Source organism: Equus asinus, chromosome 11, assembly GCF_041296235.1.
Source record: "Equus asinus isolate D_3611 breed Donkey chromosome 11, EquAss-T2T_v2, whole genome shotgun sequence".
In the NCBI taxonomy this organism is placed as follows: Eukaryota; Metazoa; Chordata; class Mammalia; order Perissodactyla; family Equidae; genus Equus; species Equus asinus.
Window position 1 is genome coordinate 62,387,670 of NC_091800.1, and position 23,146 is coordinate 62,410,815.

At 34.0% G+C, this 23,146-nt stretch overlaps 1 long non-coding RNA gene across 1 annotated transcript in view; it reads right to left on the reverse strand.

The window, feature by feature from the left end:
- Nucleotides 1-489: 489 nt before the first annotated feature.
- Nucleotides 490-23,146, reverse strand: part of LOC139046574 (uncharacterized) — a 35,308-nt gene continuing 12,651 nt past the window's right edge. Inside the window, exons 3-4 of the long non-coding RNA XR_011506725.1 lie at nt 3,798-3,835; nt 490-992 (exon numbers count right to left, since the gene is read on the reverse strand). This is a non-coding gene — a long non-coding RNA (uncharacterized lncRNA). The remainder of the gene's footprint in view (nt 993-3,797; nt 3,836-23,146) is intronic.

The window sequence follows — 23,146 nt, forward strand, 5'->3', positions numbered from 1 at the left end:
TTCGTGTCTTCCTAACTGCACTGTCAAATACTTGAACGTGAGAAGAGTGTTGTATTCACTTCTATCTACCCTTGGCATTGAGCGGTGATCCATACACACAGAGGTTCAACAGAAACATACTGAGGAAATAAATAAGACATAGACTGATTTCACATAACCTCAATTCTCCATTTCTTGGGAGGGTACACTTATCTTTGATCTAAGAAATCAGGAAATGACACAGAGTTATACTTAATCACACTTAGCTCAAAAATCAATATTTTGGGGGGATCTTTTTATTTTAAAGAGTTATCAGTATAAAAGATATCCTTAAAGAAATATATTCCACCATTAATCAATGTACTCATTTGAATGAATCACACTTAATCATTCAAGATCAAATATTTTGTTGGAAGAAGCTATGCATGGAAGTACTATTTCCTTAGGTAAAATTTTATCCAAACTGCGTGATCCAGTAATTTATCCTTTTAAGTTTTAATACTTGTTGAGTTATAAATGTAATGAATTTACCAAACATGAAAGGTTCAAGAAATTTAATGAATGCTTCAATTTTAATATTAGTCAACTGCTTTAATTGGAATCAATTATACTTGCAGGGTTTTCTATTACTGTTTTACAAATTATTTTGATTTAATTCTGGATTAGATTATGTGAAATAAGTGACTCACAAACTACAAATAAGATCCTCTTCCTTATGTGATCTTCAGGAGAGCCATACTCTAAGGAAGTCACAACAAGCAATTTGTTTGTAATCATAGATCATCTAAAGAAACTGTCAAGCATTAAGATTCAATAAGAACACAAACATTTACAGAAACTATAAAAGTGCCTTAAGGATGCCTAATTTCATATGTCACAGAATTTTATTGAGATAATAACATAAAATGAGTCTATCTTCTCTGACATCCCTCTTCATCTTTATAGGTGAGCTACAGATGATGGCTTCATTTGTTAATGTCTCCAGCGGTAGAAAGGATGTTGTGTTTCTTGTCCTGGAATGAAATTAGCTTTACATAATTATCTCCATACTAATACAAAATAAAATCTTGCTTTAGATTCTTCACACTAATATAAAACCAATTTTCAAGATACACCAATTAAATGGAAGATTTTCTGATACACAGTAGGACTTTGCCAATGTTCCTATGAAGACTCAAATCCAACGAAATACTGAAACGCATAATTAAATACAAAAACAAGTTGGGCTCTGATTGCCTACTAAGTCATAATTTGAAAAGAAAAAGATTATTTCCTGCAAGTGTCTAATTACTAGATACTCTTGCTCAATTTTAGGAGCACAGGCATGCACGCTCTAATTCATATGCATACTTTTCTTTTCTCACTAAACGTAAGGCTGACGGTGAACTTTCAGGCCCTGGATAGATGTTCTGTCTTGGGCTGGTAGCGGGAAAGCGTTTCTACCACAATCACTATTACTTACCTCCTAAGTCACACCCTACTTTCTCAGAAGCAGGATTAAATTTTTTCTGATCCTATCTACAAATATTGAAAGAAAGTAAGTAAACAAAATATAAACTTTAAGTGTCTGTCCAGGTTCTAGTCCTGATTTAGCTTATCTCAGATTTTTACATTTTTGGAATTTGATAGTTTTGGAAGGGGAGACCTATGTCTGGGCTAACTCATCTTCATTGTTAGATGCTGGAAAAATAGTAACTGTAAATATCTTTCTGGAGATTTTGAGTGTATATATATATATATGTAAAGTCTTAGAATATCCATACACAGTTTCCAAGAAATTCTACATTTAGGAATTTATTTTTTGAAAATTAAAATACAACTTACATATATAAATTTACGTACAGCATAGTCTATTTAAAATGAAAAATTGGAAACACTGAAATACCCAATAACAAAAAAATAGGTTAAATATATTAAGATGCAATTAGAATACAGTTAAGACATTTACAAAGTTGAAATTTTAATGCACTAAGTTAAAAAATATAAGGATATTATGTACTATTTGATTGAAAATAAAGCAAAAGAACTATTAGTAGATAAATTTGCAGATGTTCTTAACCACATATAATTGGTAAGGGAATTATATATTTATTTATCTGTATCTTGTTCATTTTCTAAAATAAGTATATATGTGCTTTGAAATTTAAGTTTTTGATTAAAAACAAACTAAAAAAAATAGCTCCTACAAATAAAGAAGATATTCTTATCATTTGACAATGAAATTCCACTGATGGAAATCATCTGTAGAGCAATAAGACTTGTTCCCTGAGATTTATACAAAATAATATTTAGGGAAGCTTTATTCATAGAAGTGAAAAATAAAAAAATAAAAATAACTGAATATGCAAAATAAGGAAAATTAAAAAAATAAGATAAAACCTAGTGAAAGATGACTCAAAATATATATTTTAGGAGATTTTTAATGGAATGGAAAATGAAGAGATTGAGAATAAGACTACAGATGTATGTAATATCTCCAGAGTTTTTTTTAAGTCAATGTACTAAAAGAAAAATAATTTCTATCATAAGACTGAGATGTCATTGGCTTTCAGATGCATATTCAATTTTAGAAATTTTTAAATGTGAAGATTCCTATTTAGAATAAAGGACATAAAATATATACATAGACGGAGAGAAAGAGAGAGAAAATATGTAAAATACCAGATTGAAACAAACGGGTATGATTTCTTCCACGCATTTTATATTTTGTCAAAAACGATGGTGAAATAATAACCTCTGCTCTAACTATGCTATATCACTACTTTTATCACTGGTACAACTTCCATTATTATTCCTACTTTCTTCAATACTATAATATAATATAAATAGAGTTTATTAAATATTATCTTCTCTCTTTTAAGGCCTTTACCTACTCATTTAATTCCTATATAACCCTATGCTGTTGATATTAAAATTTTCTTTTAATAGATGATGAAGTTAAGACTTTTTAAAGAATCTTTAAGTAAATTGCCAATCTTACCCAGCCAGGAAGTAATAAACCAGAATTAAAACCCAGATTTATTTGTTCCAAAGAATATGATGTGATAAAAACTGTACAATAAATATGCACAGTATTTTCAGAATAAAATACTCTGCTAAGTTTTTGCATACTTTGGATGGATATGCCTCATTTTCTTTTACTCATAAAATAATTTTGATTTAATTCAATATTGATATTGATATCTAAAAAGTAATTATTCAAGTTTTATTATTCCAATTCAGTAATACAGTACAAAGTCTATATTATTTTATTCATTGAAAAAATTTAAAATCTTATTACTTTTTATATTACAGCTTAGCCAAATGAAATTAATGAATATGTATTTTCGTATAGGTTTGACTTTTAGTCTTGTCTCTAAGCACATGACTGACTTTTCCAGAACTATTGTCCACATGTTGATGCAAAATCATGCGTACATCCATGAGACAGAAACATAGAAGGTTGGTAAATAGAGGAATTATTCTGAATCCCTCCTTTTGAGGAATTCCTAATTTTGTGGAGGTTGATGTGCAAAAATGTATTTATTTATTTTATTTTTCCATCCATGTAAAATCATTCTCAAGTTGATTTTACAAAGACTCCATATATATTTGAAAGTTTCATAAAGGATGCCCATGGATGTGCAATTTAATCCTCTGTGAAACCCTTTTATATTTATCATTTTCCAAGTGTAATTGTTGAAACACACGAGTAAGGCAATACTTGATGTCTGTATAAAATGCAACTGAATACTAGCATTTTATTCCACTAATGAACTCCATTGAGAGAAGGAAGGAAGAACCATGAAGCAGGGGCCTCACTGCATCTCTATACCTACCAGTTCTGTGTTGTGGGCATGTTGCTGGGTTCCTTCTCCTATAAAAGAGGAAAGAAGGGGAGTCTTGTCATGGTTGAGTGAGCGAACAAGAACTTATGATAGCGAACGGCGGGTAGTGAGTGGACAAAATGCTAGTTTTTTAGTAGTAGTTGTAGCAGCAGCAGTAGTGTTTGTCTCTAGGTATGAGAAAAATTATTTGGAGAGCATTACAAGAATCTCTAAACCCATGTTGACAAGGCTACTCCTAAAAGATGAGAATGGTTATAAAAGGCATTTTTAAACCGCGTTTTTTTCTAGCTCCAATATTACCTACTCATCAAATATTCCCATCATTCTCAAAATCTTCCCAAATTATTCCAATTAATCATAAGTGATGTTTTATTTGTATTTTTCAAAATATTCACTTACTATTTCATGAAACCTCTGATTTTCGAACTCTCTTCTTTCTGCTCATATCAACCCCTGTTATCTCATAACTGTCTAATGCCTGGAAAAAAGATTTTCAAGTAAATGTTGCTGATGTCTGATCCAAGGAAGGCCGGACCTTCCATCACTTCCAAAAGGAACGGTGGCCCGTGTTCTCAATGTACAACAGAAATGGTTGCAGCGTTTTAAATACAGTAAATTCAATACATAAAACCTATAAACAAAAGCTCTCCAGGGTCTTCAATGATTTTTAAGAGTCCAAGTGGGTCCTGAAGAAAGTGAAATTTTAGTGAACGTTGTTCCTATTAAGAGCAGAGGTTATGGAAAAGGTGCCATTGGAGGAGTGAGCCTTGGCCATAGGCCATGACCTCTATGTGATTGATATTATGGGAATTGACTAGTTGATGAGCTTCATCTTTAAAACAACTAAGTTTCATGTCTAGCAGCAGTTGAGCCAATATCCAAGAGGTATCCCTGTGTTTCCCCATAGTCAAAAATATATGAGACTAGATAAATGTTCAGTTTTTCAATAGCTTTAATTCTCAGCTTCCTGTATAAAAGCTTCAATTCTGAGACTTGCTGAGTTGAATTGTCTGCTTGGAATATGGCGCCCTGCATTTGCGATTCTCTAACTTTTCATATCTTCTGTGCCTACCACAGAACCTAGGACTGGCTCTGCATCCAAAAAATGTATGCCGAAAGCATAAATCATCACCTTTTTAAAAATTATGGCTGTGTAAATTTCTTGGATGTACGAGGCACAATGCAAATTATACGAGTCAGAAATCTACTTTAACTTTATTCATTCTCTCAATTAAAAGAAATAACCCAAATATCTCTAATATTGCTCTTGAACAATGAATTTTGAGTTCTGTTAGCCACAAAAGAGATGAATATTTGTAAAGCTTCTGTTATGGCACTGTGATATTGAGCTGTATATCTTTGTCTATTCACCTGTCTTTGTAATAGCATTCCCTATTTTTCTACCCACCAGCATAACCCTAGTTTCATGCAAGCTTAGTTTTATCTTTAAAGGCCATAGAAACTTACATCAATCATTCTTGTCCCTTAATTTTCCAAACAGTAAAACTGGCAAATTCTCCTCCTCTGGTTTGTTATCACAATACACTCTTGAAATCTTTAATGAGTTTGATTCTAAATCTGAACTTGCTTCATGAAGCAAAACATTTTATGTTGCAGCTGAGGAGCAAGTCTCTTTATTAAATAAAACTAGTGATATTATGTAATAGATAATAGTTTCATCAAATTTTCATATAAATGGAAGTAATAGGTAGTAGAGTTGTTCATTCAAAACAGGTAACAGAGGGACAAGTTGTTCATTCAAAACATTTTCCATAGAAAAGTCGCCAATATTTTCATACCACACATCAATCTTATAAACAGCTTTCATAGTCTTATTGGTAGGAACAAAGCATTTAAATTGTTTCTATTAAATGTGTGGCTTTTATTTTTAAAAGGATAATCTCTAGATTTAAAAAACAAATTTTAAAAGGAGTTCGAGGTTAGGGACTCGACAGACAAGAAACTTTTATGTATTTGCCTTGCTTTTCACCTTTCATATAAATAAGATAAAGTCCACAACATTTCAGAAAGGGTGTTTTCCATTTCCACAAACAGATCAATTGGAGTTTAAGCTGCTCCAGCCGAGACACCTAGTTACATTCTTTTACCAATAAAATATTTACTGTCCCCAAAAGCTCTTGAAGCTCATCCAGATATTCTTCTCGGGAAGCAATAGCACTAAGCAAAAGATATCCCAAAAGATACTTTTGTAATTCAGTAATCAATCTCATGTAAATTTCTAAGATTTCATGTCATTATTTTTTTTCTTTCTCATGGAAATAAGAGCTTATTATAGCCATCTTATTTATATTCAATAAAAAATATATGCACAAATAATGATTAAAACCCTTGATTCCTCTCTCAAATAGACTATTAATTCTAACTGTTGAACATCACAACGCTTGTACAACGGTCTTCTTTTATTTGTACTTTTACCAACAGAAGGCCCAGATCAGCAACTGACACAGGAACCTCTCCATCTCTACTTTCTTTCGTCTGTACAAAAGTTAGTGACTGACACTCATTTAAACTTTCTCCTCAGCATTTAGACAAATCAGCACATGGTCAGTTAATACCTCCCTCCTGCAACCACCAATTTCCTTTTGATGACATCCATCCCCACTCCCAACCCCCAAATACTCCACCCTCAGCAGCACCACCACAAGCAAACAAAAGAAAGAAGGATAGACTTGGGAAACTTTTCTGAAATAGCCAACCTTTTTCTGAGGCATTGCTGTTCTAATACAGCCTTTAGAACAGGCTGAGAGTTGATCATTTCAGAAAATAGGACCTAGAATTATTTATTATAATAAAAATTTTAAAGAAGAGGAATAAGAAATGCCATGTAATCTCAGAAACTGAATTTGCAATGATAAGTGAGGTTTATTTTTTGCAAGTACTGCATAGAATTGATTTTAGAGGACTGGCATTGGTAAAAATGCAAATAAAGTTCTGAAATTTTCAGTTAAAATAGGCTAGATTTCAGATAATATATGATGCAATACATGTATACTGGAAACATTTATATTCAAGTAAATTCTACTTTAATACTACTTTTCTAAAGAAAAGGTTTCAGATGAGTACTGAAATCAAATCTAAAATAATGCATATAAAGCAGTGTTTTCTGTAAACCACCTCATCTTAGAGGTACAAATTACAATGGTAAAGGCTGATGGATTAGATTATTACTCAGCTCAGACCCAGCAGATTTCGTGTAATTCTACTGCCTGAGATTGAAGAGAAAGAAAGAGAAGGTGCCCAGACTTACATAGCATTTTTTTTGTGAGCTTACTAGCTCACAAAATCTTGTTATACTCTGTTTCCCATAACATATCAGTCCTTCCGATTATTTGTGTGGTGTCCAGTGAAAATACGTGCACACCTATATCCACATCCCAGCCCCTCAAAAAGTGGAGTGTTGCTGGGGCCAGGCCTGTGGCTGAGCGGTTCAAGTTCCGTACACTCGACTTTGGATCCAAGGCACAGACCTACTCTATTTATCAACCACGCTGTGGAGGCATCCCACTTACAAAATAGAGGAAGACTGGCACAGATGTTAGCTCAGGGCTAATCTTCCTCAAGTGAAAAAAAGAGGAGGATTGGTAATGGATGTTAGTTCAGGGTGAATCTACCTCACACACTCAAAAAAAGAAAGTGGAATGTTGGGGCTGGCCCTGTGGCCAAGTGGTTAAACTTCCGCGCACTCTGCTTTGACAGCCTGGGTTGGCGGTTGCCAAGAACAGAATGTATAAGCTAAGAACTAGTGTATGGAAAAGTCATTCACACAGCCTGATGTGTCATTTAACAACACAATAGTCCCCTTTTATCTGTGGGATATGCGTTCCAAGTCCCACGATGGATGCCTGACATTGCAGATAGTATTGAACACTATATCCACTATGTCTTTTCCCACATGTACATATATATAATAAGGCCTAATTTATAAATTAGGCACAATAAGAAGTTAACAACAATAACTAATAATAAAATAAAACAATTATAACAATATACTGTAATAAAACTTACCATAGATCTTACCAACCTCAGCATACAATTTTTTCTTTCCTTATTAAGTCAAGAACTTTCATCTTTTCACTTAAAGGAAATACTTTATGGCCTCTCTTTGGCATATCCAGATTGCCAATGCCACTATTCTTGCACTTTGGGGCCATTATTAAGTAAAATAAGGGTAACTTGAACACAAGCACTGTGATTCCATGATAGTCCATCTGATAATACGAGGGCTACTTAGAGACTAACAGGCAGGCAGCACATACAGTGAACATGCTGGACAAAGGGATGATTCATGTGCCGGGCAGGATGGAGCCAGATGGCAAATTTCATCATGCTACTCAGAGCAGTGTGCAATTTAAAACTTATAAATTGTTTATTTCTGGAATTTTCCATTTAGAATTTTTGGACCAAGGTTGATTGCAGATAACTAAAACTGTGGAAAGCAAAACTGTGGATGAGGAGGGACTATTGCAGTCGATACTTTCTTCCTTTTCTGACATGAAACCAATGTCTTTAAAAACATTTATATACATATATACATTTAACGTGGGAAACTTTTACCAAAACACTTATAGCTTATACAAATTGTTTTTGTGAGTAGAAAAAAAGGAAAGACAGAGCCAAACTATTTTATATTTTTTCAAAAGCATATTGAAATACTAAAATAAAAAATTATTAAAAATGTATCACTTTGACATTGTTGACAAGCTACAAATAATACATTAGCTAATTAAATTTAGTAAGTTTGCTGAATAAATTTGTCTACATGGAGAATCTACAAAAAAAAGAAAAAGGAAAGAATATAAAAAGAGAATTGTACATCATTTCTGGACACAAGATCAACACAGACAAATCAAAAAGATTCATCAAATCAACAATGATCATTTAGAAAACATAATATATAATTTGAAAAGAATTCCACTCACATTGACACAAAAAAAGTTACCTAGGAAGAATATATTTTAAATTATAGCTTATAAATTTTCATAAAATTTATAAAACTGCAAACATAACTTACAGAAATAATTGGAAAGGAAAATTTAAACTAAGTTTTCAATGAAAGCTCAATCCAAAAAGACAATGACCAGAAAATATTTACAAAGTTAAAACACAAATGAAAGACTGGAAAATGATATCAGCCATAAGCATCCATTCAATTCCCAGATGTTGGCATTGAGCCAATCAAAAACTACCAGAAGATATGCTCCACCATCCAGCCTGAGCGCAGTTAGTCATTCTCCTCTGGAAAACAGAGGTGCAGTCCTAGCAGACGTGGAATCCTGAGTTACTTTAAAACCTGTCTCCATTTGTTGTGTTCTGACATTCTTTGAGATTTACATTTTGAAAAAATTGGATAGAGGATCTCTTCCGTTCCATAGTTATTTTGTAAATCTCTTATTTCTTCTTAATGATTTTAACTAAACTCTAAGTCTCTTCAGTTGAATAAAAGAATCACTTATATCTTGTACATATTTCTGTGATTTAAATATTTTTTATGATAATATCACACTTTTTTCCAAAATATCCAAAGAAATTGATGAAGTATATCTCTATTTCCCTCATAACATTCTTTCTTCCGACATCTACTTTGTCTGATATTACTATGTCTACACTTCATTTCTTATGATTTGTGTATCTGCATAGTACATATATTTCCACTCAAGGTGTAGAAGACAAAAAAAACCTCCTTTTTTCTCTTCTCATATTAGGAAAGAATAGGTGGATAGACTGACAGAGAAATCAAACAATTTGAATACTAATAAAAGACCAAAGATTTAGGTTAGCCGTGGGACGTAATGACTTGTCCTCCTGGTATGAACATTGCTGGACAATGTCACATGTACCTAGGAACGCTGTATGAAGGGGGTCCAAAACAATGAGAGAACAGGAGGAATAAGAGAAGGGGCAAAGAAAGCCTTGAAGGATTGCGCCTATTCCTTCTCCTGGGGAGAGGAGTAGACATTCCCTCCCTTCTAGGTAAACACGGGGAGTGAGAAAGGTACTCTGCCCCAACAAATGCAGCCCTGTGAGACCAGATCATCTCCATGCTACAGATGGGAAATCAGAAGCTTACAGAGTCATACTAATTGCATTAGTCATGTGATTAGTAATTGAGGAAGCTGGGGTTGGAAGCCAGGATCACCTGGACAGAGGTCTTGCCTCATTCAGAAAGTCCACACTTCATATGTACTTTCATGTATGAATTCATGAAATATTTTATGGGATGCTACTAGTTAAGTGACTCAGTGTTAGCAGTTGGAGAAAATATGATGAAAATAACAGAAACCATGCCTTGCTTTATAAAACATATGGTGTAGTGGAAAATTCAATTAAAATGCTGTGTGATAAAGTGTTTTGATAATCAAGTTTGGCATGTTATGCAACCACACAGGAGGGTACATAATCTTCACCTGAGGGCACCTATAAGGTTGGTGAGAGGATGCGATCCTTCCACAATGAATAAAAATTGGCAAGGTGAATCAATAAGGGATGAAAATGGGAGTGGTAGTAAAAGAAGAACATTTTGTGCAAAACAGGAGGAAAAAGGAAATAGCGAGTCATTCAGGAAATAAAAGACATTTAATTTGTGTGAATAATAGACTGCTTGTAGTGTTAATTTGTCAAAAGAAAAAAAAGAGGTTGGAGAGGTAAGCAGGAGACACATTCTTCAGGGCCATATGAGCTCTGTTAAGGATTTGGGACTTCATTAAAAAAAGCAAAGGGGAGCCCTTGAAGATTTTTTTGAGGTGAAGTAAAACTTGATCTGATTTGCATTTTAAATGATTCGCTTAACGTGTATTTTGGAAAATGGATTAGATAGAATTCAGACTGTGTTGGAAGAAAATAATTAGGAGGGAGCAGCAGTACAGACAAGAATAATGTCGGCCTAAACCAGCAAAGTGACCCTGTAAACATACAAATGTGGGTCTACTCAAAAAATACATGAAAGAGAAGAATGGGAGGACTTTGGCATCATTTGGATTGGGAGGAAAAGAATTGGAGGAGAAATGCTAAGTCTTCTCTTGGGAGTAATAATTGGATGGTATTTCTATTCTCTAAGGTAGGAAATTGATTTAGAAGACACAGGATAAATGAATTTTCTATATTGGAGATCTTGAGTTTGAGGTATCTGCAAGCCAATGAAATGAAAATGTGCAGAAGGATGGTGAGTAGTCAGATCAAAAGTGAGCACTATCTAAAATAGTGATACTGGTTTGGATGATAGACATTCAGTTTACAATTCAGGGAAGAATGCTGAAAAGGGACAAATGAAAGAGGTGAGACAAAAATTTGTCAGGTCCTTGCTCTCTGCATAAGGTGTTTACTAAACACTGTTCTCAGCGCTTTACTGAGAAAAACAGACTGCAAATAAAATTAAAGAGGAGACTGCCACAGAAAATTGGAAGAGTGATGGGTTTTGGAAAATAAGCAAAGAATTTTAAAAAAGAATATGTGTTTAATGATGACAGAAGTTATGGAAAGATTGTCACAGAACTGAAAAAAATAATGGTAAATTTAAGAGCAGTATGGTAGATTAAAGAAGGCCATAAATACTTTGCTGCCCTACCTATTTGGAGGTGGAGTAAAATTTTCCTCCCCTTGGTTTTGGGTTGACCTAAAGGACTTACTTGATGAATACAGTGGAGTGGCATGACTTTCTAGGACTTCCAAGGCAAGGCCATGAAAAACCTTGTGGCTTGTACCACCGCTGCTAGGATTCTGAAGGCCCCAGGGAAGAAGTTCAGCTACCTTCTTGGAGATACTTTATGGAGAAGAGGAGAGGCCCAGCCTTCCAGCTGTCTCCTAAGGCACGAGGCATGTGAGTAAAGACACCAGGAAATCAGCCCAGCCCCAGCCCAGCTGAGTTACACGAGTCAGTGCCACGCAAGACAGAAAACCCTGCCACCTGAATCCTGACTAAATCTAGGACTTATAAGATCATAATATATAATAAAACAGTTGTTTTAATTCACTAAATTTGGGTGCTTTTTAAATGCAGCAATAGATGGCATAAACATATCTTGGAAGTAGAGTGCAGCTTTAATAAAAACCAATAACACGCAGCATTGGATTTGGTACCTAGAGCCAGATGGAAAGGGGAAGACCCCAGAGGGGATTTTTAGTGACCCTGAACAAAGCAAGTCCCTTATTGTATAGTGGCAGAAATATTTGTGAAACTGACACCTATGTATGACACCTAAAATATAACTAATTAACAGATGGATTTAGCTAGATGGAATTCCAAATGGGATATTAAATGTGACAATAAATTCCATCTTCTTGCTTGGGATAAGGTACAGATAAAGAAAGATGAGCCAAGAAAGAACATTCAGTGTTCAAGCAGAATTTAGAGGGAATCTAAAGGAGCCAGAACTTGCCGAGTTCAAAAATAAAATATTTCTTGTCCCGTCTCTCCAAAAAAAAAAAAAGTTTTCACTTAAGGAATGCATTCAGGGCAAATGTTCAGTATCCAGGGCACCGCCAGTAAAGCAGATACAGAGTAAAGAAATCAAGAAATGTGACTGTAAGATCTTTTCTTCTGTTTAAATCTTTGAACAATTTAAGGGGAAGAGGGGCATTAGTTTTATTAAAACACATACATCCTTTCACCTCGACAAAAGACATCAAGAATCTTAAAGATGTCGTTCACAACTCCTGATTCCCAAGCACAGGCAGAAGAGGTTCTGTCTGGTAAAGAAAGGGGAGTGAGGCTTTGCCTAGTAAAGCAGATTACAATCTGATATATAGGAAGGTTTTTGACCAGTGTGGATTGAAAGAGAAAGAAGCAGAACAAAATAAAAAGTAAATAAAGGGATCTGGGGGCCGACCAGGTGGCATAGTGGTTAAGTTCACACACTCCGCTTCGGTGGCCCGAGGTTTTCGAGTTCAGATCCCAGGAGCAGAGCTACATGCCGCTCATCAAGCCAGGCCATAGCAGCATCCCAAATACAAAATAGAGGAAGATTGGCACAGATGTCAGCTCAGGGGCAATCTTCATCACCAAAAAAATAAATAAAAAGACAGATCTGGACTCCCAAACTTCTGCAGGCAGGAAGCACGCTAAGAAGGTTAATAAGTTTCAAAGATCAGCCATTTGTTATGTAAAAGGAAGTGGAATCAGAACGTGGAGTCAAGAGTGGAGAAGAATCATTTCCCGTAAGTAGAACTTTGCCTTAAACAAACTAGTGACAAGTATAGCTTTTATAGCTGCTTTTCGTCAGTCCAGTGTACTATTTCCTTTGTCACCCATTCTTCAGCTGACTTCCAGGATAACACATACTCTGAGTTTTTCCCCTAATTCATTGTTTGATTGCTCTCAGCCTTCTTTGCTCTAGGAAAACTTGTATCTCTGCCAAACCCTGTAATGGGCTATACCAGGGTTCCTCCTGTCTACACTCATAACTTGATAATCTCATCTATTCTCCTGGCTTTACATATTGCCAGAATGCTGATGAGTACCAAGTTTAAACCCAAATTCTCTCATAAATTCTAGACTCATTTATCCAAATATTTATATGACATCTACCATTGGATATCGAATAGAATTCTCAAACACAATACGTCTAAAGTTAACTCCTGTTTCCTCTCAAACCTGTTCCCACAAAATTTGCTTGCATATTTAATGGTAGTACTAATCTTCCAATTGTTCAATCAGAATTTTTGGAATTATCTTTTACTCTTATTTTCCCCTCTTATTCCATATTTAATCTATGAAAAAGTTCTTTTGTCTCTCTCTTTAAAATATATCCATCACTTCCTCCACTGGATTGCTCTATCATCAATTAGATTATATTCAAAATACACTTACCAGAATCTCCTTCCTCTAAGATTCAGAGTTAAATTAGCCTTAAAGAAGTTCTTGTGTGAGATGTGGAGGCAAAAGTGAGGCAGTGGCCATTGTTCTCTGAGGACATGGTAATTAATTGTGGTGACAGATAAAAGCATAGAAGCTGGTAGGTTCAGATTTTCCTTGCTCTCCTCAATTCTGTGTCCAGTTCTTCCAATTTTTGATACTGTGCATCCCAAGCCAAGCACCAGACACTTGGTTGTGGATCCCCAAATATCTGGCATGGACTATATACTAGCTGCTACTTCACAGCCCCTAGAGCCTGTTTCGCTTCTCAAATTGACTTGTTGGTGACTCTTTCTGATTCTCCAAACCTCCTTTAGATCTTTACTTCCTAATTTTCTCCAACAATCATGCAAGGCTTGATATATATATTATGGACATGGACTATATATTACACATCATATCATATATGTATATTAGTTTTATTTCTCTAGAGAACCCTAACTAATAGATTTTGGTATCAAGTGTGGTTCTAGAGGAGCAGATTTTTAAAAGAACTTTATTGACACATAATTGATATACAAAATACTGCACATATTTAATATATACAATTTGATGAGTTTTGACATATGCATACACATGTGAAACCATCACCAAAATCAAGATAATAGATAGCCATCAGTTATAAAAATTTCCTTGTATAAAGAAACTGAATTTTAAGCATGAATTTTCAAAATTGGATATGAGGTTTCTGGAATTGGCTCTCTAATAATGATTCTATTTCCTGTAGTATAGCCATCAGTGATAATTCATGCCAAGATCAGGGACAGAGATATGTAAAATATCGCTGTTGGAGATAGTTACACAGTCATCCATCACTTACCAGTGGGGATAGGTTCTGAAAAATGTGTCAGTCAATTTCCCCATTGTGCAAATGTCAGAGTGTATGTATACAAACCTAAATTATATGACCTATTACACACCTAGGCTATATGGTACTAATCTTATGGGACCACTGTAGTGCACGATGTCTGTCCTTGACTGAAACATCGTTATGTGGTGCATGATTGTATATATGTATATATTCCCTGTAAGCTTTGTTTCTCTGGAGAACCCTGATTAATCTCTTTTTATATATTTAAAGAGATTTATTATAAGGAATTGATTGATATGATTATGGAGGCAGACAAGTCCCAGGATATGCAGTCTGCAACCTGGAGACCTAAGCAAGCCAACAGGCAGTTATAGTCTGAGTCTAATGACCTGATAACCAGGAGAACTGACAGTGTAAATTCCACTCCAAAAGCTGCGAAACTGAAGACCCAAGAGCTGATGTTTCAGTGGAGTCTGAAGGCTGAAAAAGACCAGTGTACCAGCTCATTAAGTCAGGCAAGAGGAGTTCCCCTTATCGAGCCTTTTGTTTTAATTCAATTCTTCAGTTGATTTGATGAGGCACATCCACATTATAAGGGCGATCTGTATTACTCAGTCCACTGATTTAAATCTTAATCTCACCCCGAAACACCCTCACAGACTCACCCAGGATAATGTATGAACAAATGTCTGGGCACCACATATTCCAGTCAAAATGACACATGAAATTAACTACCTCATATGGAAAAGCGAAAGACCCAGAACAGTCACATGACAAAAAAAAAAAAAAAGAACTAAGCCAGAGGGCTAACACTACCTGACTTCAAGAATTGTAAAGAGCTATCATAATCAAGACAGTGTGATGTCAGTGAAAGAATGCAGGAATAGATCAGTGAAACATTGTGGAGAGCCCAGAAATACATCCACACAGGTATAGTCAATTTATCTTTCACAAAGGAACAAAGGCAATCCAAGTGAGAAAGAGTGGTCTTTTCAATAAATTGTACTGGAACAGCTCCACAAGAAAAAAATTGAGCCTAGATACTGACATTACACCTTTCACAAAAATTGACTCTAACGGATCATAGACTTTGAATGCAAAACCCGAAAGTATAAAATTCCGGAAGATAGCGAGAAATCTAGGTGACCTTGTGTTTGGCAATGAGCTTTAGATATACCATCAAAAGCAAGATCCATGAAAGAAAAAATTAATCAGCTGAACTTCATTAAAATTAAAATCTTCTCCTCGGTGAAAGACATTGTTAAAAGAATGAAAGACAAGCCACAGACTGGGAGAAAATATTTGCAAAACACGTATCTGATACGGGACTTATATCTTAAATATCCAAGAATTCTCAAAATTCAGCAATAAGAAAATAAAGAACTAGTATAAAATTGGGCAAAAGATCTGAGCAGACACTTCACCAAAAAAAGATATACAAATGGCGAATAAGCACAAGAAAAAATATTCAACATCATTAGGGACCTGCAAATTAAAACAATGAGATATGACTATGTACTTAGTAGAATGTCTAAAATCCAAAATATTGGAAATACCAAATGTTGATTAGAATGCAGAGCAACAGGAACTCTGCATTCATTGCTTGTGAGAATGCAAAATGGTATACATGCACTTTGAAAGAGTTTGGCAGTTCATTACAGACTTAACATAGTCTTAGCATACAATCCATCAATCACACTCACAGATATTTACTCAATGAATTGAAAACTTATGTCCACACAAAATCCTGCACACAGATGTTTATAGCAGCTCCATACATAATTTCTGAAAAATGGAAGTAACCAAGATTTTCTTCAGTTGGTGAATATATAAACTATGGTACGTCCACACAACAGAACGTTATTTAGAGATAAAAATAAGTAAACTATCAAGCCACAAAAAGATAGGTGGGAACCTTAAATACATATATCCAAGTGAAAGGAGCCAGTCTGAAAGAACTACATATTGTTTGATTCAAAATATATAATTTTCTGGAAAATGAAAAACTATAGACAGTACAAAGATCAGTGGTTGCCAGGGGTTGAGGGCAGCAAGGGTAAATAGGCAGAGGGTGGATAATGAAGAGCACAGAGGATTTTTAGAGCAGTGAAACTACTCTGTATAATACCGTCATGGTGAATACATGTCATTATACGTTTGTTGAAACCTATAGAACTGCACCGCGCAAAGAGTGAAGCTTAACATAAACTATGGACTTTAGTTAATAATAATGTATCAGTGTTGGTTTATCAGTTGTAACAAACGAACCACACCAATGCAAGATGTTAACAATAGAGGAAACTGAGCGGAGGAGTCAGAAAGTATGGGGGACTCTCTGCTCTATTTGCTCAATTTTCTCTAAACTTAAAACTGCTCTAAAAATTATTCTTATTTAAAATTGTTAATTTTTAATTTAAAAAGGAGTTGAGATAATTATTTTCCTGTCAAACTAGAAGTATTTCTCTAAAAGTCGAAGATAAAAAAAAATCACCAAGTGTTAAGAAAATTGTAGCAAAAAAATGAATATACATTCATGCAAAAGCATACAGATATTTATAAACAAATTTCTTTTTTTAATGATAATGTTATATATGTGACAATGTTTGTAAAGCATATTCAAGAGTAGTTTGCTAAATGGTAAGAATAGTTTAATCAATAAGAAATTGGTAGCTCATTTAAACTTTGTTTTTGAATATTACAAAATTAGTAAAAAACAATATGTCAAAAATTCTAATTTACTATGAAGCAATTAATACAGGCACACTTCAGAGATATTGCAAGTTCAGTTCCAGACTACTGCAATAAAGCTAACATCGTGATAATACAAGTCACAGGAATTTTGGGGGTTCCCAGTGTGTGTTTATACATATATACATGCATATATATACACCATATAACATACTATATAGTATACTGTCTTATATACTATAGTAAGCATAACTAAAATTGTTTATACTATACTGTGGTCTATTAAATGTGCAATAGCATTATGTCTTAAAACAACAATGTACATACATTAATTAAAAATTTTTTTATGGTTAAAAAATGCTAACCATCATCTGAACCTTCCATGAGTCATAATCTTTTTGCTGATAGAGGGTCTTGGAAAAAATGCAATACCTAGGAAGCACTATAAAGCGAAGCACAATAAAACAAGGTATGCCTGTACTAGAAAACAAAAGTTCTTGTCTATGCGTGCTTTTTTAACGTGCTGTAATTAGATGTAATTATGTTGTTGTACTATGCATAGTCAAACAAAATCTATATAAGCTATACATCTTTGTAAATGCTCATTATAAGTAACATCATCAAGCCAAGATACAAAGTTTGTATCACATTGCTAAACAAATTTAGCAGTTTTGTTTCCTCCTCAACAAACATGTTTGTGGCTGCTTTCATGATATTTGAGGGGCTAATATCACCTTATTCACCTGGAAAATAAAACTTTCATTTAAATCATCTATAGTAGCTGAAAGAAAACATGGAGTTTTTCTTTACGTGGAAATGATGTAAATGGCTTATATTCGTTAATGAACATGCTTTCATATGATCAATTCCAGTCAAATATGCAAATAATTATGTTTATAAAATTTATATAAGTAATGTTTATTTTCATCTGTTTTAGTACATAGTCAATCTTTAGGTGGGCAAATATTGATTATGTAATAAACTAGCATATGTTTATATGTAAAAATGGTATTTTTGGAAAATTCTAACAGTCACATTATAATTTTTAATATAATTTTGGTGTAATTAGAGAACAATCTGAAGAAATAAACAAGTGACAGCTTGTGGGTTGAAATTTGAAAGAAAAAGTTGTGAAGGAATAGCAAGATTTCTCTACCATATCATAAATGTGATTTTAAAAAACTTTTTGATGTTTCTTATGGGTTCAGACTTGAAAAGAGGTAAAAAATTATTTTATACATTTTTTAGTTGAGTACTCTTTAATTATGAACCACAAAGTTATAGTACGTACATACCTAGATTACCTTTGAGTCAAATTTCTTCCTCACGAAAATGGATGCTTTTAAATAACCATTTGATTGAGAAACTTGTTTTATACATATTTTGGTTGGATCATTGTGTAAGCAATATATTATTTCTACCTCTAGAAATTTCAAGTTGAAATGCATGAAAGGTAATTTTCTAAATTTTGAAAGCAAATTATTAAGGATACTATGATATTTGAGAAAAGTAGTCACTTACTACTGCTGAAAGTTTTGAAGAAATTAAATTTCCTCTAGCATCTTCCATTTCTTAGAGAGGAATGCACATGGGATACCTGGCTGATATAATTAGCAGATAGTTGAAGATAAAGCAATTAAATAAAAGGTCATTTGCTTTATCTCTGAACAAAAAATTATCATCCCTGTTAGTCTTTAGTCGGTGGAATAATTTGTTTTATAAATGTTTCTGTTCATGCTGAAAATCGGTAACTCTCATAATGGAACGCCCTGGGTGAACCTGGTATACACAGATTGTAACACCTAGTACTATGGTTGCACTTTAAACTGATATGTTGTCACTTCAAATGACTTTGCATTGGCATCTGTGGTTATTTAGAATTACAAGTTAATTTGGATGACTTCCAGAACAAATAAACAAGTGCAAAACTGTCTGAATGCATTTATTGTGCTTGAATGATTGAAGGCCTTTTTTTTTGTGGCATTAATGTTCCAGGATAATTTTATCTAACAGCAGGAGGTGACTAGACTTCCAAAAAAAACTGTTCTTTTATTGTAAATTATATGAAATCTACATGAAAAAGGATATTTAATTTTAATTACAATAATAATAAATAGAAAATGACTAAAGCATCTTACAAGAAAGTTCTATGCATAACATAATGACAATAATAGCAATAACAGTAAAATATAAATGGCGTTATTGATAGAAAAACATAATATAACAAATAGAAAAAGTAAGGATTTTGAACTACGCATAATAAAGGAATCATAGTTGAATAAACAGGAGACTAGAGCTATCCAAAAATACTAATCAACAACAAAATGTCATCTTAAAACAGTAATTTTATTTTGGAAGCCAAACAATGATATTTCCTATGAGAATTTACGAACTCAATGCCATCTAAGGCACCACAGGCAAAATGAATACATATTCATTACGTTATGGCCATATCCATGTTCTCAGTCTCTCAATTTAACCTATTAATATAACAATTATCCCGACTCATACATCTATATCTTAAAGTCGTGCCTGCAGCCATGTAATATGGATGCTGCAACATAGTGTTGGCTTGCTCCTCGGGCACTTCTTTTCTCTATCTGCATATTCTTTCAAGGAAATCTCATCAAATCCCGTGCTTTAATCTACATGCGTCAATTTACATCTCTCATCCTGATCTCTCAGCTAATATATAAAACCTCCTAGGTTCAAATTCTGTGATCATTAATTTTAATGCCAATTGGCTCAGCTAAGTTCCCAGTTTTTTGGTCAAACACCAGTCTAGATATTGCTGTGAAGATATTTTTTAGATGTGATTAACATTTAAATCAGTAGACTTTGAATAAAGAAGATTGCCCTCCATAACGGATGCATAAGCTTCATCTAATGAGTTGAAGGCGTTAAGAGCAAAAACTGAGGTTTTCCAAAAAAAAGCAATTTTGCCTCCAGACTGCAAGATAGAAACCATACTGGTTTCCAGCCTGCAGATTTCAGACTCAACTGCAACTTCAACTCTTCTGTGAATATCCATCCTGCCCGCCTGGTCGACAAACTTCCAACTTGTCTGCTCCCACCCAATTCCTTAAACTTTCTCTCTATTTCCCTCTCTCTTTCTACATATAATATATATGTATTTGAATAAAAATTGCAATAATTTTGCTTTTACCTTAGGTATCTATTATAAACAATAGCTTTCCAATAAATGGATAAAATTAAAACATTTCTAGAAAATAATAAATGTAGATAGAAAAGTGATGGTTGAAATATTTAACAACCAATATTACAAGGGTCCAATAAGTCAGAAAGAACCTCAGGTATTTAGAAAGATAAATGAAGGTACGCTAGTAATAAAGCATACTAGTTGTTACCAGGTTTACGTTAAATCTTTAATGAAACTGAATCCATAATGAAAATTATTTCAGAAAGAAACTGACTCACAGATTTTCACAGTTCTAACAAATATTCATGGAAAAATTAACTCAAATATGAAGCACACTTTTGCAGAGTATAGAAAAGGTATTATATTCCCCCAACAGTAAAATAAAGGAAAATTATAAACCAGCCTCATTTATAAATTTGCATGCAATTATTCTAAAAAAATCTTTACAAATAAAATCCAATAACATTTTAAAAACTATAATACATGTTGGTTAAGTGATTTCATCCCAAGAATTCAAGAATCTTTGATATTAAAAAATCAATTAATTTAATTGACTAAGTTAATGGAATAAAGTAGAAAAGTTGAGAAGGTATGCTCTATAATTTAGTCTGTCTAAGAAGGGCAGGGATTTCTGTATTTTGTTTGAGTGATATATCCTGGTTTAGAAGTATGCCTGACATATAGTAAGCCCTTAACAACATTATTGTTTTTTAAGGAAGATTAGCCCTAAGATAACATCTGCTGCCAATCCTCCTCTTTTTTTCTGAGGAAGATTGGCCCTGAGCTAACATCCGTGCCCATCTTCCTCTACTTTATATGTGAGATGCCTGCCACGGCATGGCTTGCCATGCAGTGCATAGGTCTGTATCCAGGATCCAAACTGCCAAAGCTGAGGCTGCCAAAATGGAATGTGCGGACTTAACTGCTGCATCACAAGGCTGGCCCTTCAATAACGTTTTTAAAATGAATAGCTGCAGAATAAAATAATATATGAAAATGCAACTTCTATTTATTATTAAAAAGAAAGAAAAATAAACTCTTACCAAACTAGGAATAACAGAGAACTTCCTTAATGTGTTAAGGAGTATCTTTAAAAGAATGAACAACTATAGCCATATAGGTAGCACTGTGCTTATTCCTGAAATATTGAAAGCAATTTTTGTAAAATTAGTGAGTATAAAATCAACATAAAAGCAATTTTCATAATGAGCAAAGAGAAATGTGACTTTAAAAATATACTTTTTACAGTGGCATAAAATTGCAAGTACCTAATAAATGGCAATTCTAAATTATTTGATATTCTTATACATAAAATAATGAAACTTGGGGCCAGACTGGTGGCCTAATGGTTAAGTTCTTACACTCTGCTTTGGCAGCCCAGGGTCTGCAGGTTCAGATCCTGGGCGTGGACCTACACACTTTTCAGCAAGCCATGCTGTGGCAGCATCCTACATACAAACCAGAGGAAGACTGGCACAGATGTTTGCTTAGGGGCAATATTCCTCATCAAAAAAGAAAAAAAAAATTGTTTTAATTATGAAACTTTATTGAAAGACTTTAATAATTCTAAGTAAATGAAGGCTACATAATTTATTTGATTGTAGCGCTTAATGTCATAAAGATATCTGTCACATACGTTATAAAGTGTGTTATCTTTTTACATAATGAAATTCTACTAAGAACCAACAGATCATTTTTTGAGAATTTTTACAAGCTGACTTTTAAATTTATGTGAAAAGTAAGTAGCCCTGTCACCAACCAATTCCCCTGAGCATCTTAAGGGAGGTTTTGGAAACAATGAATTGTTTCTCCAAATTGTTTTTTTCTTTTTTGTTATGTTAAGCAATGCAATCACCAACTACCCTGAACCAATTCAAACTGCAACACAAGTGCCATGCCTGCACAGATGTCCGACAGATGACCTTTGCTTCATTTTACTGCTAAGATCTCCACCCCAGGAGGAGCGTAGGCCTTAGTCCATTACATGTCATGTATGTGGAAGCATGTTTTCCAACTGAGCCTGCACAAGCGAATACCCATCTTTCCTTTTTGAATATTCATTCCCTAACCAAAACAAAAGACGTCTGCTGTCCCATGCTTGTGGACCCACAGCTTTGTGAAACAATTGCCTTATCGGCTTCTTATTTGCAGCAAATAAACTTTACTTTGTGTGGCAACTACTGGTGAAGGCTCTGACTTCAACTCACCAAGAAGCAGACTCACTTTGGTTTGGTAACAGTGCCCAAACTACAAGATAGTTCTGAAGAAAAATAACCTGAGGAACATACTCTCTTATGTTAAAAAATGTAAAGTTATTGGAATTAAGGGAATGCAGTATTTGATCAAGAGTGGACAAATTTATGCATAAAATAGACCCAAGCCTATATGAAACTTCAGTATGACAGAGGTGCCCTGTCACATCAGTAGCAAAATGGAGGACTACTCATCAATGTAACTAGTAAAATCACTATCTGTTTGCAAAAAAAAAAACAAAGTTGGATTCTCAAATCATCATAAAATTTAACTCCAGAGGAATTAAGAAACTAAACGTCTAAAATCCCCAGCAAGTCAATGAAGAAAACCTACCTATTTGGTTGAAATAATGGAGAAAATATATCAAAAGATAATTCAAAAAATAGAATCAAGTATGGCCAGTAAAAATATGGTGAGATGTTCAACATTATTAAAGATTAGGGGAATGTAAGTCGAAAGCGCAATTAGATGATATCTTGTATACATTCAATTGACAACAATACTAAGGCCTACCGACGTCAAGTGTTGGGGAAGATGTAAATCTGCAGAATCTCTTAGGC